The sequence below is a fragment of the Pan paniscus genome, chromosome 4 (assembly GCF_029289425.2).
Source record: "Pan paniscus chromosome 4, NHGRI_mPanPan1-v2.0_pri, whole genome shotgun sequence".
In the NCBI taxonomy this organism is placed as follows: domain Eukaryota; kingdom Metazoa; phylum Chordata; class Mammalia; order Primates; family Hominidae; genus Pan; species Pan paniscus.
Window position 1 is genome coordinate 23,968,479 of NC_073253.2, and position 15,985 is coordinate 23,984,463.

The 15,985-nt window shown below is 38.4% G+C and overlaps 1 long non-coding RNA gene across 1 annotated transcript in view; it reads right to left on the reverse strand.

Annotated features, from left to right (window-relative positions):
• Positions 1-3,564: 3,564 nt before the first annotated feature.
• LOC129397744 (uncharacterized) overlaps positions 3,565-15,985 on the reverse strand; it is a 47,294-nt gene continuing 34,873 nt past the window's right edge. The window contains exons 2-3 of the long non-coding RNA XR_008625334.2: positions 12,294-12,356; positions 3,565-8,303 (exon numbers count right to left, since the gene is read on the reverse strand). This is a non-coding gene — a long non-coding RNA (uncharacterized LOC129397744). The remainder of the gene's footprint in view (positions 8,304-12,293; positions 12,357-15,985) is intronic.

Genomic DNA, 15,985 nt, shown 5'->3' on the forward strand with positions numbered 1-15,985 from the left:
CCTGGAAAACATTGAAAAGTATGTCTGTGGTAGATTAAAGATGGCTATACATTCTTTGTTGCTCTGTCTGAGAGGAAGAGTTGATGTCCCTCCACTTGAATCTGAGACTACTATGACTGTTTAATCAATAGTGTATGGCATACGTGATGCTACATGGCATTGGAGGGTAGGTCACAAAAGACCATGCAGCTTCCTTAATAACTGAAACACTTGCTCTTCAAGCCCTGAACCTCCATGTAGTAAGTTCAGCTACCCTGGGGCTTCCACCCAGGAAAGGTGAGGTACACTCACTTAGGTAGACTATACCAGCTATGTACTGCCTCCTAGCCAACCCAGCTAAGGCCTCAGACATGTTGTGAAGTAAATGTGGACCTCAGAGACCAGACCATTTATAGAGCAGCATTGAGAGACTTCTGCAATTTTTTCGTTTTGTTTTGTTTTGTTTTTTGAGACAGAGTCTCATTCTGTCACCCAGGCCGGAGTGCAGTGACATGATCTTGGCTCACTGCCAGCTCTGCCTCCCAGGTTCACGCCATTCTCCTGCCTCAGCCTCCCGAGTAGCTGGGACTACAGGCGCCCGCCACCGTGCCTGGCTAAGTTTTTGTATTTTTAGTAAAGATGGGGTTTAACCATGTTAGCCAGGATGGTCTCGATCTCCTGACCTCGTGATCTGCCCACCTCGGCCTCCCAAAGTGCTGGGATTACAGGCACGAGCCACCACACCCGGCCTGCAATGTTATATAAAACAGAATAATCATCCAGCTGAGCCCTGTCCAAGATATTGATCCTCAAAATGCAAGCTATAATATAAGGGTCATTGTTTCAAGCCACTGAGGTTTGGGTTAGTTTGTCAGGCAGCAGTAGCTAACTGGACCAGAACTTGGTACCTGGAAGTGGGGGTGCTTTCACAACAAAACTTAAAACATACGGCATGGACTTTAGGACCAGATGGGGTCAAAAACATATAGGCCCTTAAAGTGACCATTAGCAAAAGCTGGAAAGCCCTTAAGGAGAGCGTTAGTAAATTCTGGACAGGCCTCAAAGAGTTTGGCCAAGACTGGAAATGAAATTGTTATTGGAGGTTAGAAAAAGGTGACATGTTATGCAGAAGCAGCAAGTTTGCAACACTGTCACCTATGAAAACACGGAAAATAGAAAATATTCCTAATAAAGAGGTAGATTTGGCCAAGATTTGTTAGGCAAAATGTTAAAAAGTGCTAACTAGTTTCTTTTAGCCAAGTATGATAAGATATGAATACAGAAAGATGAACTGAGAAAGGAACTATTCTGTTTTTAAGCAAAATTCAGGGGAATGATAAAGGAACCAGCACATGCTAGGTTTGAAAATAAAACTCTTTCTCATTCCCAGCCTCTCCAGAGGACAAAAGGCTCTCAAAATAAGAAGCAGCTTCAGGATAAAGTTTACTTATTTTAAGGATAAAGATTACTTATTTTAAGGATGTGGCTATAAGACTTTCTGTTGACCCTCTCCATTAGACAAACAGACTTCTATGTCTAGTAGGGGCTTTGTCTCACAGTATCTTGACTGTCAGCCCAAGCTGAAGAGGAACTGCTCTTGAAGAGATTTGAGGGTGTGGCATTATCTAACAGAGTAAACCCCAACAAGATTTATAGAAAACCCACAAAGCTTTTAAGAAAATTGTACTAAAAAAAAGCACCATTGGCTTAGACTAAAGGAGACAAGAAAGTTAAAAAGAAGAGCCCATAGGCCACCCATGTTCTACAGAGGATAGAAAGCAAGTTGAGAAATCTATGCAACTACCTACATGGAGCATGGTAAACCAAAGGAAGGATGATCCAGGGGATAGAACTAAGGAGCCCAGAGGATAGAACCCAAAGCACAGAAACATACGCAGGGGCCAGAACTGGGACCTGATCATGGAATTGGCAACCTGTGCCCAGCTGGAGTTCAACTGCTGCCATACCAAATTACCACAAACTCAGGGGAGTAAGACATCATATGTTCTTTATCTTATCATTCTCTAAATTAGAAGTTATATACATTTTTTACCAGACTAAAATCAAGGTGTTGGCAGGGCTGCCTTTCTGGAGGCTCTAAGAGAGAAGTCATTTCCTGCTCATTCTGATTATTGGCAGAATTCAGTATCTTGAGATTATAGCATTGAGCTCCCCATTTTCTTGCTAACTGTAAAATGAGGGTAATTTTCAGCCTCTAGATGTCATGATATTCCTTAACTTACAGACTCCTTTTTCCATCTTCAAAGCCAGCAGCAGCCTCTGTCTGGCTCACCATGCTGTCTTCCTCTTGCATTTTCACAGAGTCGGGTGATTAGATTTGGCCCACAGACAAACGAGAATACTCTTTCCATCTCAAGCCCTTAAACTGAATCACATCTGCAAAGCCCCTTTTGCCGTGTAAGGTAACATATTCACAGGTTCTGTGGGTTAGGACTGAACGTTTTTGAAGAGGCTTTTTCTTCCTGTCATAATAACTAACTGCTATAAGCCTTCTGTTGTCCTCCTTTTAAATGGAAATTCCTTTTTAAATTTTTTTAAGAGGAGGGAGCTCACTACAATGCTCAGGCTGGAGGGCAGTGGCTATTCACAAGTGCAATCATAGCACACACTATATCCTCAAATTCCTGGCTTCAAATAATCCTCCTACATCAGCCTCCTAAGAAACTGGAACTACAGATCCATGCCACCATGCCGGGCTTCAAATGGGAACATCTGTTGTGACTCTCCTATCTCTGTCCTAGCAGGCTATGTGTAGGGAGTGGGCATGGGGAGGAGTGCCAATGTGGGAGAGGGACAGATAATCTGCCTCTTTAATGTACACATGTTCAGAACAACTAGAACTGAATTTAGGAGCTGTATCCAAGGAACAACACATGAGAAGCCTCATCCACATCTGGATCTGATTCAAATGAGGAGGTCCTGGATTTCGAGCTGATGCTATAATAAATTGGTATTTCAAAGGACCTTAGAAGGGAGGTAAGTATATTTTGCATGTGGGAGAGATGTAAATAATTTGCAAACAGAAGGAAGGCTCTGGTAAATTAAAGATGAATGCCAATTTTTTGCTAGTCTCCTCAGTGAGAGGTGGAGGCTACTTCCCCTCCCCTTGAGTCTTGTGACTGTTTTGACCAACTATGTTATGGCAAAAGTGAAGCAGTGTGACTTCCTGGGCCAATTATTATGCCTATCAGTGACAGGATACTGGAAAACGTTTGTGGAACAGATCAACAAATGAAGAATCTACCCTCTGTAGAAGTCAGGGCAGAGGATTACTTTAAGTATTAATCATTTCATATGGTCACATAACCATTTACTGAAGACTTAACTATGTGCCAAGCACTATGCTAAGTGTTTTTACATATGTATACAATTTTATTTGATAACTATTATATGAAATAAATACAACTATCTCTACTTTATAGGTGAGAGCAGAGAGATTAAGTAATGTGACTATAATCATACAGTTAGTAAGTAGCATAACTGGTGTTCAACCCTGAGTCCCTCTAATGCCAGTCATCTTCTTTCTTGCTTACTTTCTTCCTTTCTTTACTTATTTTTAACTTCCTTCATATAGCCAGAAGAAAAATACAAATATTGTGAAAGAGTATACTCTGTGAAAAGGATAGCTCCTTCCTACCTCTGACCCTAGTCTCCCAGTTCCCATTCTCAAAGAAAAGCACTACTGCTAGTTTCCTGTGTATCATTCTAAATATATCCTATACATATACAAATATATGTGTGTATCCTTTTTTACACAAATGGTAGTATTTTAAATACAGTTATTCAATGTTTTTCATATTACAAGATGTCTCCAAAGTTTTTATTATTTTATTTTTGTGGGTACATAAAAAGTGTATATATGTATGGGGTACATGAGATACTTTGATATAGGTCATATGGTTTTGGTGTGTCCCCACTCAAATCTCACCTTACATTGCAATAATTCTCACATGTCAAGCGTGGGGCCAGGTGGAGATAATTGAATCATGGGGGTGGTTTCCCCCATACTCTTCTCATGGTAGTAAATAAGTCTCATGGGATCTGATGGTTTTATAAAAGGGAGTTCCCCTGCACAAGCTCTCTTGCCTGCCACCATGTAAGACATGACTTTGCTCCTCATTCACCTCCTGCCATGATTATGAGGCATCCCCAGCCATATGGAACTGTGTGTCAATTAAACCTCTTTCCTTTATAAGTTACCCAGGCTTGGGTATGTCTTCATTAGCAATGCGAGAACAGACTAATAGGCATGCAAAAAGTAATAATCACATCATGGAAAATGGGGTATTCATCCCCTTAAGTATTTATCCTTTGTGTTACAATCCAACTATACTATTTTATTTTTTTGAGACAGAATCTCACTCTGTTGCCCTAGCTGGAGTGCAGTGGCATGATCAAGGCTCACTGAAGCCTCAACCTCCCAGGCTCAAGTGATCCTCTCACCCCAACCTCCTGAATAGCTGGGACTACAGGCATGCACCACTACACCTGGCTAAGGTTTTTTTCATTATTATTATTATTATTTGTAGAGATAGGAGTCTCACTATGTTTCTCAGGCTGGTCTCGAACTCCTGGGTTCAAGTGATCCTCCTACCTTGCCTCCCTTGGCCTCCCAAAGTGTTGGGATTACAAGTGTGAGGCACTGAACCTGTCCTCCAAAGTTTTTAAACAATATGCTACATCCCCATACACCAAAAGAAAAGGTAAAAACTTAGAAATCTGATAGTAATTTGAGGCAGTCTATTTATTTGTTTAAACAATAAAACATTAATGTGGCCAAAATAAATCAAATATTTTATTACTCAGGGTTTTTTTTTAATGAAATCTCTGAAATTATCTGTTCTACTCCTTGTAATGGTCAAGGGACATCAAGTATTAGGTTCACTGAGCAAATGGATAAAATATGTGATGTAACTTAAGTAGTAATATTAAAGTTATATTCAAGGTATAGACACCTATACCTTAAACAAAGGTCTTGAACAAAGGATAAATGGCAGAGGTGTAGTCTAACACTATTTAACTGATTGTAACCACTAGGCAGGGGAAATGAGGGATATAAAAAGAAAAAATATGAACATTTCCACAGATTCTGAAATACTTATTTTTAAACATCCTGAACCTATTGCTAATCATCATATGAAAAAAATTACCTTGGCTGTCTCTTAGATAGGTTTGCTTCCATCTATTATTGATGCAAAATAAAATTTGAACAGAAGTTTTCTGAGGAGGTAGCAGAAAACTTTATTAGTATAAAACAAGAAAATATAAATTTTACAAAAGATGAAAGAAAGACTTTGCAATATGAAAGATCAATTCAATACTTCAAGAATCACTCTCCTGAAATAGGCATTTATGTTCAAAATATCAGAAAATTATCAAACTGCACTTTTCAGGATAAATTTGGCCAATAAATGTCATACAAAATAAAACTATCAATTAATAAAATCTGTCTTTCCATTAGTAGTAATAAAAAAATGGCCCAAATGTTTGGTATTATAAATTTTTCATCACACCTGAGTAACTTATACATCAAAGTGACACCATAAATAATATATATGAGAATAATCCACATTTGTCTTAGTTTGGATTTCCCCTAGCAGCATATTCTGCAACCAAGATTCCCCTGCAAGTTGTTGATTTGGGAGATCTAAGGAGACACTGGCAGAGTGAGAAGTCAGTGAAGTGTGTTTTATCAAAGCAGTTACCACTGTGGGAGACTTGAAGTTGGTGTAGAACATGCCCAACCTAGGGGCAAGAGAGCTGGCGTATTTATCCATTGGCTCTCATGGTTTGAGGGCTGCTCCCTAGAAGTGTTGATTCGTGGACCCTTCCCACCTGCTGGGAACACAGGCAGGGTGCTCAGCCCAGAAGAAAGCCCTAAGGCAGTAGCAAAACCACTGCACTACAGGGGTAGGACCTGAGGACATACAGACAGTCGCTGATATGAGATATTTCAGAGCACAGGTCAGCAAACATTTTCTATAAAGGACAAGAGAGTAAATACGTTAGGCTTTGCAGGCCATTACAGTCTCTGTCACAGCTATGCAACTGTGGAGTTACAGCACAAAAGCAGCCACAGACGATACATAAATGAGCACGGCTGTGTCTCAACAACACTGTATTTACAGACACAAATTTGAATTTCATAGAATTTTCATGTGTTATGAGATGTTATTCTTCTTTTGACTTTTTTTCAACCATTTAAAAATGCAAACACTATTCTTAGTTTGCAGCCATGCAAAAAACAGACTGTATTTAGCCTTCAGGCCACAGTTTGCCAATCCCTGTTTTAGACTATGAAGATATTTACCAAGCACTTATAAAATCTCAAGGGAGATGACATTCAATTTGCAAGAATATCACATGAGAACATTTAATAACCAATTGAACACAAAATAGCCCTAGTGTTTCAAAAAATAATTTATTTTCATGTTGGTTCACTGCTATATGCTGGAGTTACTGACGAATTATTAAATGCAATGAACATGTATACAAAAATCCAAGTGGTACAAATTATCTCAGACTTATTTAAAAGCTGATAGAGTTCATCTCATTAACTTGTTCTTTTAAGGTAGAGTAATCTTATATCTGATGACTACTAAAACAAAAATGAGGCCGGGCATGGTGGCTCACGCCTATAATCCCAACACTTTGGGAGGCGGGTGGATCACTTGAGATCAGGAGTTCAAGACAAGCCTGGCCAACATGGTGAAACCCCATCTCTACTAAAAATACAAAAAGTTAGCTGGGCATGGTGGTATGTGCCTGTAATCCCAGCTACTCAGGAGGCTGAGGCATAAGAATCACTTGAACCCGCAAGATGGAGGTTGCAGTGAGCCAAGATCACGTTATTGCACTCCAGCGTGGGCAATAGAGCGAGACTCAGTCTCAAAAAAAAAAAAAAAGAATGACTATATCACAAAGTTTTTCAAGTGCACTGGGTTAATTTGCATACTTAAATTAACTGTGAAGTTTAAGTAATGCAATCTTAAAAAGCAACTGCAGACTACACTGGGCACACTGCCCATAGGGTAGCCCTGCTCTGCAAGGAGCAGTGAAAAAAAAAGGCAACTATAGAATGTCATTGTATAAAGGGATATCAGTGAACTGGCTGGAAGCTGGGGCTTCTTTGTCTTGGGCTGTTTGCATAACAAACACACTTTTTTCCTTATTCTATTGATTTATTTATTTTTGAAATGGGGGTCTTGCTATGTTGCCCAGGCTGGTCCCTAACTCCTGGCTTCAAGCAATCCTCCTGTCTCAGCCTCCTAGACTACTGGGAGCCATTGCACCCAGACTACTTTTCTTTAAATTGTAAATTTACTTGGGTCAGGTGGGGTAGACCATGCCAGTAATCCCAACACTTTGAGAAGTCAAGGCAGGAAGATTACTTGAAGGCAGGTATTCGAGACCAGCGTGGGCAACATAGTGAGTCCCCATCTCTACGAAAAAACAAAACAAAACAAAAAATCAGCCAGGTATGAAGGCACATACCTGTAGTCCTAGCTACTCAGGAGGCTGAGGCAGGAGGATCACTTGCGCTCAGGAGTTTGAGGCTACAGTGAGCTATGGTCATGTCACTGCACCCCAGTCTAGAAAACAGAGTGGGACCCTGTCTCTAAAAAAAAAAAATGTATAGATTGTGATTGGAATTTACTTGGAATTGGTTTCCAGGATGAAAGGAAGAAATGCTATAGATTACAGAAGAATATAAAGTCTCCTCCTCAAAGCTTCCTTTTATGCCCACACTATAGCAGGTAAAAGGGTCAGAGTACCAAAGAACCTGAGCTCAATACTGTAGGGGACCAACCTAACCTCTCTGATCATCATTCATTTATAGAATAGTCACTGAACACCAACTACGCAAAAAGCTCCTGCTAGACGCTGGAGATAGACACAAAAACCTTCCTGTTTGTAAAATGGATATAATTATGTGCCTTAGAGCAAGCATTCTGAATACACAGATAGGCTTCAAGACATTCCGCTGAAAAATATTTGTTGATTAAACCAATATTTCTCAAATACCTTCTATGTACCAAGCCCAGTGCCAAGCCACAGGCTTACAGCAAAAAACAAACACTAGATAAATTTGATGAACTCATAGGACCTACAGTATATAAAGGATACAGACATTTAATGGTAAACAAAGAAGTAAAACAATTATAGACATTTCTAAGTACTAAGAAGAAAATGAGTACAATGCTATGATAAAGAGAATAACAAAGGTCTTAGAAATTTTTGATTTTTGAGTTATAATTTGTCAGGAACAAATTTTTCTGAGGAGGTTTCATTTCAGCTGAGACCTGAGAGGAAAGATAGAGAAAGTATTAAAAAAGATGATAGCAAGTGCAAAATCCTTTTGTGAGAAAGAACTTGATCTGGCTTTCAAAACTGCCAGCATGACCAACAGATATAAGGCAGAACGGAAATGGGGTCAGAGACGGAAGCAGGTGCAGGTCATGTAAAGCTTTGAGAACATGAAGATAAAATTAGAGAGTTAAAAAAATTAGAGTTGAGGCTGACTCCCAATTTTCTGATTATAAAGGATTGATGGTTACATGTGATTTGCAGAGAAAATGGAGACTGAGGAAAAGACAAGTTTGGGTCTATAATCTAAAATTTTACTGGTATATATTAGCTTGAGATATGTACAAAAGCCCTAGTGGGAATGTCAAAAAGGCATGTAGGTATATGAATCTGGAGTTCAGAGGAGAGGTTTTGACTGAAGAAATACTTTGGGAGATTACTTAGCCTATAGGAATACTTTAGGGGAATCTTTAGCCTACAGGATTGCAGGTTCTGAGATTATCAGGGAAGAGTGCTACATTGTTCAATGAATATTTGCTGAACGAATAAATGAACAACTCATTTAAAATGTAAGTCATAAGTCAGAGAGACAAAATTTAAATCTTGACTGTGCCACTTGTAAGCTGTATGACCTTCTGTAAATCACTTAACAACAGTGAGCTCAATTTTCTCATCTGTGAAAAGGGAAACAATAATAACCAGCTCGCTTGGTTGGTTTTAGGATTAATGAAATTACAGTTATAAAGTGCTTAACAGTGAATGGCACACAACAGCCTCCAGTAGATGTTAACTTTCCTCCACTTGACTTCCACAATACCCAGTGCTGTAGGTGAAACTTCTACTGCACCTTTACCAAGCAGCTCCTCTCCCCTTCTGCCTTTCTCCCTCCTTTCCTTTGCTTCCTTCCGTTACTGTCTTGTGCATGCTCTCTCTTTATCTTTCCGTGTGTGTGTGTGTGTGTGTGTGTGTGTGTGTGTGTGTATGTGTCTTTCTGTTAAAACCCATTGAGTGCCTGCTACCTATATGTATAATGCTTCTCTTGGACACTGAAGATACAGCAGTGAACAAAAGTGTAGTAGCACAGAACGCAAGCAATCTTGTGGTTTACATTACCCTAAAAACAGAATTAAACCAAAGACCCACTTAATCTAATTAACAATGATAAAAGTAAGTCACTACAAAAGAAAAAAAAATGACTTAAAAGCAGCCATAAAGAATGAAATCTTGTCCTTTGCAGCAACATGGATGGATCTGGAGGCCATTATCCTAAGAGAATGATCTCAGAAAACAGAAAACCAAATACCACATGTTCTGACTTATAAGTGAGAGCTAAACAATGGGTACACATGGACATAAAGATGGAAAGAATAGACACTGGGGACTCCAAAAGGAAGGAGGGTAGGACGGGAGCAAGGATTGAAAAAGTTACCTATCAGGTACAATGCTCGCTATTTGGATAATGGGTACACTAGAAGCCCAATCCCCACCACTACAAAACATGCGCATATAACAGACACATGTACCCCAGAATCTAAAATAAAATAATTTATTTTTTTAAATTGTCAGTAAAAAGAAGAGAAGCAAAGAAGTTTCCACTAGTTTCTAGAGAAGTAACTAAAAAATTCCACCAATATGAACTCTTCCCTCCCTCGGCATTTTGTTTACCCCATGCTGTGCCCCACCCAGTTGCTTCCTGGATTGTGAAAGGAAGCTCTAAGGAAAGAACGAGGAAGTATACAACTTAATGCAGAGCAAGAATCACAGAAGCACTTTAATCAGGAGATACAGGAAACTTTTATCTTGAAAAGCTGAAAAGAAAAAGACTTAAAAAAGTGTTAATCCAGTTTTTCTGTCATAGCTTAATATGAGCAATTGCAATCATTCTGTTAAAATAAACGGCTTTCTCACAAAACTTGAGCATTTATGTCCTTAACCTCTTAGACACTTGTCCAGCAGTAAAGCTGGGACAACACTTCCCATTGGAAAGATGGTTGCGGAAATTCATTGAGGCCATCCACTGAAAGCATCTAGAACAGCCCTGGGTACAAAGCAGACAATTTTTTTTATTATTATTATACTTTAAGTTCTAGGGTACATGTGTACAACGTGCAGGTTTGTTACATATGTATACATGTGTACACGTGTACAACAGCACATGTTGGTGTGCTGCACCCATTAACTCATCATTTACATTAGGTATATCTCCTAATGCTATCCCTCCCACCTTCCCCCACCCCACGACAGGCCCCAGTGTGTGATGTTCCCCACCCTGTGTCCAAGTGTTCTCATTGTTCAATTCCCACCTATGAGTGAGAGCATGTAGTGTTTGGTTTTCTGTCCTTGCGATAGTTTTCTCAGAATGATGGTTTCCAGCTTCATCCATGTCCCTACAAAGGACATGAACTCATCCTTTTTTATGGCTGTATAGTATTCCATGGTGTATATGTGCCATATTTTCTTAATCCAGTCTATCATTGATGGACATTTGGGTTGGTTCCAAGTCTTTGCTATTGCAAAGCAGACAATTAACAATGTCACTACCAGCTCCTTCCCCTCTCTCTCTTGCATTTTTAAAATAAATTCTGATATTCACACACACACATGCACCCCTAGCTCAATCTTTTATAGAATTGTGAAAAAATAAATTTAGATTTTATTGAGCACGTCTGATTTCTTTTGGGGAAAGAGTCTTCTCTTGTATTAAGAAAAAGATAGCAGATTTATGTCTATAATGCTTTCATAAATAAATCAAATGCAATTATAAAAGAACCTACTCAAGACTGAAATTCTGTCATATAACAATAGGTAACATAACAGAAATCTGTCTTTGATTTGTCTTCTCAAGTTCTGGAAATCAACATTTTAAATAATTTTATTTATTAATAGTGTTTATTGGAAAGTGCAGAGTAATTCACTTCTTAGTCATAAAAGAGAAGCTGAAAAGTTGATATTTGGCCACCAGATGGCGCCAAACCCTCAAATATTTTTGTGCCAGGCATTCAAAGCGCTCAAAAGTTAATTTAGAGCTAAAGGTTAGGCACTTGTTTATTGACTTTTATGCTTATATGTACAGCCATATTGGAGAATCACAAAAAAAAATTTCCCACAGATCACGACTCCTTTATGTGACCCTACCACATTCTTGCTTTGCTGTTGTCATTCTAATATATCTAGTTGAAAAAGTACTTTTCACCACCAGACCCTCACCACATAAGCTTAGTGAAGAATTTATTCATTAAACATTAAACCATGAATGATAAAAAAGTGTTAAATAAAATTTCTCCCAGCTCTCAAGTTTTAGTTATTTTAAATCCAAAACAACCCTGTAAAAACTGATTCAAACCAGCTTTCTAGGATCATTAAAGTTTGGGATAGAAAGTAAAACTGTTTCGGATGTATTAACGGGACATGGAAATTTCATTCTTAAGTACTGTGCATAGCTGCTTCTTTCCAAAGAAGTTACCCTTCATATGTGTCTTCTTCTCAACCTGCCAATCTCAGTACTGTGTATTTTTAAATCTGTTCTACATGTTTCTGGATGATACTATAAGATTTTGAGTTGTCATCTCATTGAAATGATTTCATTTTCAACATTCTATTTTTTATTTTTAAATATAGGATAAAGAATACACTGAAATTATAGATATTTGACATTTTAAGTTAATAAGTTAGAAATAATCAAAAAGAATATTAGAAATTTTCATTAAGAATTGAAACATATCAATATTGATAGGTTATGCAGTTATAATCTACAACTTCCAAAACCTCAGAAAATTAAAAAACAAAAGTTTATTTCTTGCTCACACTCCAACTTCACTGCAGGTCATTTTGGGCTCCTCCACATCAAACTCACTCTAAGAACCCAACTAAGGGGTCAGTCACCAACTGGAATATTCCTAGTTTCTATAACACAGAAGAAAAGAGCTAGAAAATACATACTTGCCCAAAAAGCTTCCATCTGGAAGTGACACATCACTTTCACTCACCTCTCTTTGGACAAATTAGTCACATGGGTACACCAAACACCAGTGGACCTGGAAAGTAGAAACCTGGAAATAGATGATGAAGAGTTGCTATAATTCATAAATATTAAATCATTATACCCATATATAACAATGTTTTGGGGCTACTATGATAAAAAAAATTTTATAAGAGTTTCTATGTCCTTACCAAATCTTCTTTGTATTTTCAATCTATGTAGGGTAAAAGATTAAAGAAAATGTAAAAAGTTCTTCTTTTTACAGATATTAAAACTGGAGAGAAAAAACATATTTGGAAAATAAAAATTCTTGCGACAACCAATGCCAGAAATTTTGACAAATATTCTCATAAGTGCTAAAGCAGATGAGTGAGGAAGCACAAGGTGTTAGTTAAAGAGTAACTGAAAGCAAGGAGATTTTATCTGGGTGTCACCAGAAGTGCAGCATTTGTATTGAAGTAGCTGGAGGACATTAGAAAAAACAGACAGACAGACAGGAATAAATGAGGATGTTAAGGAAGAATTTTACAAAATCTCTACTAAGTTTCCCAGATCAGCAAACATTTTCAGAGACAGAGAGAGAGAGAGAGAGAGAGAGTGTGTGTGTGTGTGTGTGTGTGTGTGTGTGTGTGTGTGTGTGTGTGTGTGTGTGTGTTGGAGAGAAGTGGGACGGGTGGGATAGTGGAAAGAAATCAATCCTCAAAGTTGCCAACTCACTTTTCCCAAGGAAAATTTTTTAAAAATTCTTCCATCAACTATCAACTCAATTTTATGAAGAATATTTTATCACAAAAAGCTAAAATAATATTGAAATTTTAATTTTGAATAATTTTAGCTTTATACAACCCTAACTTTATCATGTTACTGTGGACCAGTAAAAACTTTGTCACAAGCCAGTTTCTGTGAATAGCTGACCTGAAATGGAAAGTCCAAATTGAGATTAATAATTTCATCCAGTTGGCAATGAACAACTACTGTACATCTTTAAGTAGAGAGCTGCCTAGAATTGGGGGATGGAGCTGGAAGAAGGAATCTAGAAGTGAGAACTTCCAAAATGACCCTGATGTAACCCTGAAACTTATGGGGACCTAGATTAGGATGCAGACAGAGAAAAAGGAGAGGGGTATTTTAGAAGGAAAACCAAAAGGAAACCTTAAAAATAAGCCTGTTTTCCCACTGGAGGAAAGGTTTAGTTTGTTTTGGTTTGGTTTGGTTTTAATGGTTTGTATAACAAACAGAGTTCTTAAATGTCTAACACATCAAAATGGTCCATAGATCTTGAAAAAATGCTACATAAACAAAGATATAATCCAGTAATGAGAAAGAACAGTATTTCAACATCTTCCGCGGGTTGGGGGCTATTACTTAAACCTTCATCTGGTAGACTTGACCCCTGGGGAAGGCAGCAAACTGATCTTGTTTATGTAACTCTGATCTCACTTTTGTTTTTACTTTTATCATGACCCATTCAACCACGCAGCTACATGAAAACAATACTGAGGAACAGCCATGTACTAAAGTATGAGATGATTAATTATTTGTACCTGTGCAACTCTGAAGAAGGAAAGCATTACTTAGCTTAGACTACAAGTATTTATCAAGAATTATTGAAACCGGCCAGGCGCAGTGGCTCACGCCTGTAATCCCAGCACTTTGGGAGGCCGAGGTGGGTGAATCACCTGAGGTCAGGAGTTCGGGACCAGCCTGGCCAACATAGTGAAACCCCCGTCTCTACTAAAAATATGAAAATTAGTCGGGGTGGTGGCAGGAACCTGTAATCCCAGCTATTCGGGAGGCTGAGGCATGAGAATTGCTTGAACCCAGGAGGCGGGGTTGCAGTGAGCCGAGATCATGCCACTGCACTCCAACCTGGGCCACAGTGTGAGACTCTGTCTCAAAAAAAAAAAAGAAGAAGAATTTATTAAACTAAGAGCATATTTTATCTGCAAGTAGTTTTAACCTAAGTAAATCACAGTACTTTTCTTTGTAGTAAAATAATACTTTATTTTTCTGGGGAAAAAAACCTTGTTTGCATTAATTAACTTTTAAAACATACTTCTTTATATAGGGCATTCTTCTCCACCGCAAATAAATCAACAGATGGCATCATTTTTTTAAGATGACTAAAAATCCAACATCCAATCAAATTCATTATATTGTTATGCATCATTTTGGAAAATGCCTACTGCCATATGTTTTTAAACAATAACAATAGTAAATTTCCCCTCTGTTTTAAATGTAAAATATTTCAAGCTCACCAAAACATTCAAGGAATAATAGAAATATCCAGGCCAGGAGCAGTGGCTCACGCCTGTAATCCCAGCACTTTGAGAGGCCGAGGCAGACAGATCACCTGAGGTCAGGAATTCGAGACCAGCCTGGCTAACATGGCAAAATTCTGTCTCTACTAAAAATACAAAAATTAGCTGGGCATGGTGGCAGGCGCCTGTAATCCCAGCTACTCGGGAGGCTGGGGCAGGAGAATCACTTGAACCCAGGAGGTGGAGGTTGCAGTGAGCCAAGTTTGCGCCATTGCATTCTAGCTTGGGTGACAAGAGCAAAACTCCTTCTCAAAAAAAAAAAAAAAAAAGAAAGAAAAAAAGAAAAAAAATCTAAGTACCTCCCATAAGTTTTAAACATAAAACAGAAAATAAAATAATCTGGGCACCTCCACATACACACTAATCAGATTTTTTTCCCCATCCCAGAGATAAATACTATCTCAATTTGATGTGTGTCATTATTATCACACATGCTGTTGTGACTTTGCTACATATGTAAGCATCCATAAGCAATATACAATACTGTCTGGAACATTTTAAAACTTTATATATAGCCTTTCCCATGTTCGTTTTTTCACTCAACATAACGTTGAGATTTAGCCACAGGTTGACACATATAACTATGGTTCATTCATATTTTCCATCACATAAAATTTACTTAATCATTCCCCTGTTTAACAATTAGATATTTTTCCATAGTTGTATTATGAACAATGCTGCCATCACTGTCTTGTCCCAATCTTCTTGTATGCACATGCAACACTTTCTCTAAATTCCACATCATCGCCCTGTACAGCCTCTCACCAGCAGTATAAGTTCTTTCTTCTCCTCCACACCAACACATCCTTTTATGAAATTTCCTGATTTCATGCAATCTGATGTGTATGAAATGATGTTGAATAAAGATTTTAATTTCCTTTTTCCTGATTACCAGGGAGGTTAAGCATCTTTGCCTCTTCATCTCTTTACCTGTTTCTCTATTGAGTTGATTAAGTTTTTTGTTTGTTTGTTTTTGGAGACAGGGTCTCACTCTGTTGTGCAGGTTGGAGCGCAGTGGCATAATCATAGCTCACTTCAGCCTTGATTTCCCGGGCTCAAGCAGTCCTCCCACCTAAGCCTTTCGAGTAGCTGGGACCACAGGCACAAGCCACTGCCCAGCTAATTTTTCAATTTTTTATAGAGGTGAAGTCTCACTGTGCTGCCCAGGCTGGTCTCAACCTCCTAGGCGCAAGCGATCCTCCAGTCGGCCTCCCAAAGTTCTGGGATTACAGGCATGAGCCACCACGCTGGGCCTTTTATTTCTAATTTTGTAGGTATCTCTATATATTTGCAATATCATTTCTTTGAAAGTCAATAATAAGCGCTATAAATATCTCTCTCAATCTATGGCACATATATTTACTTCTTAATGCTTGTC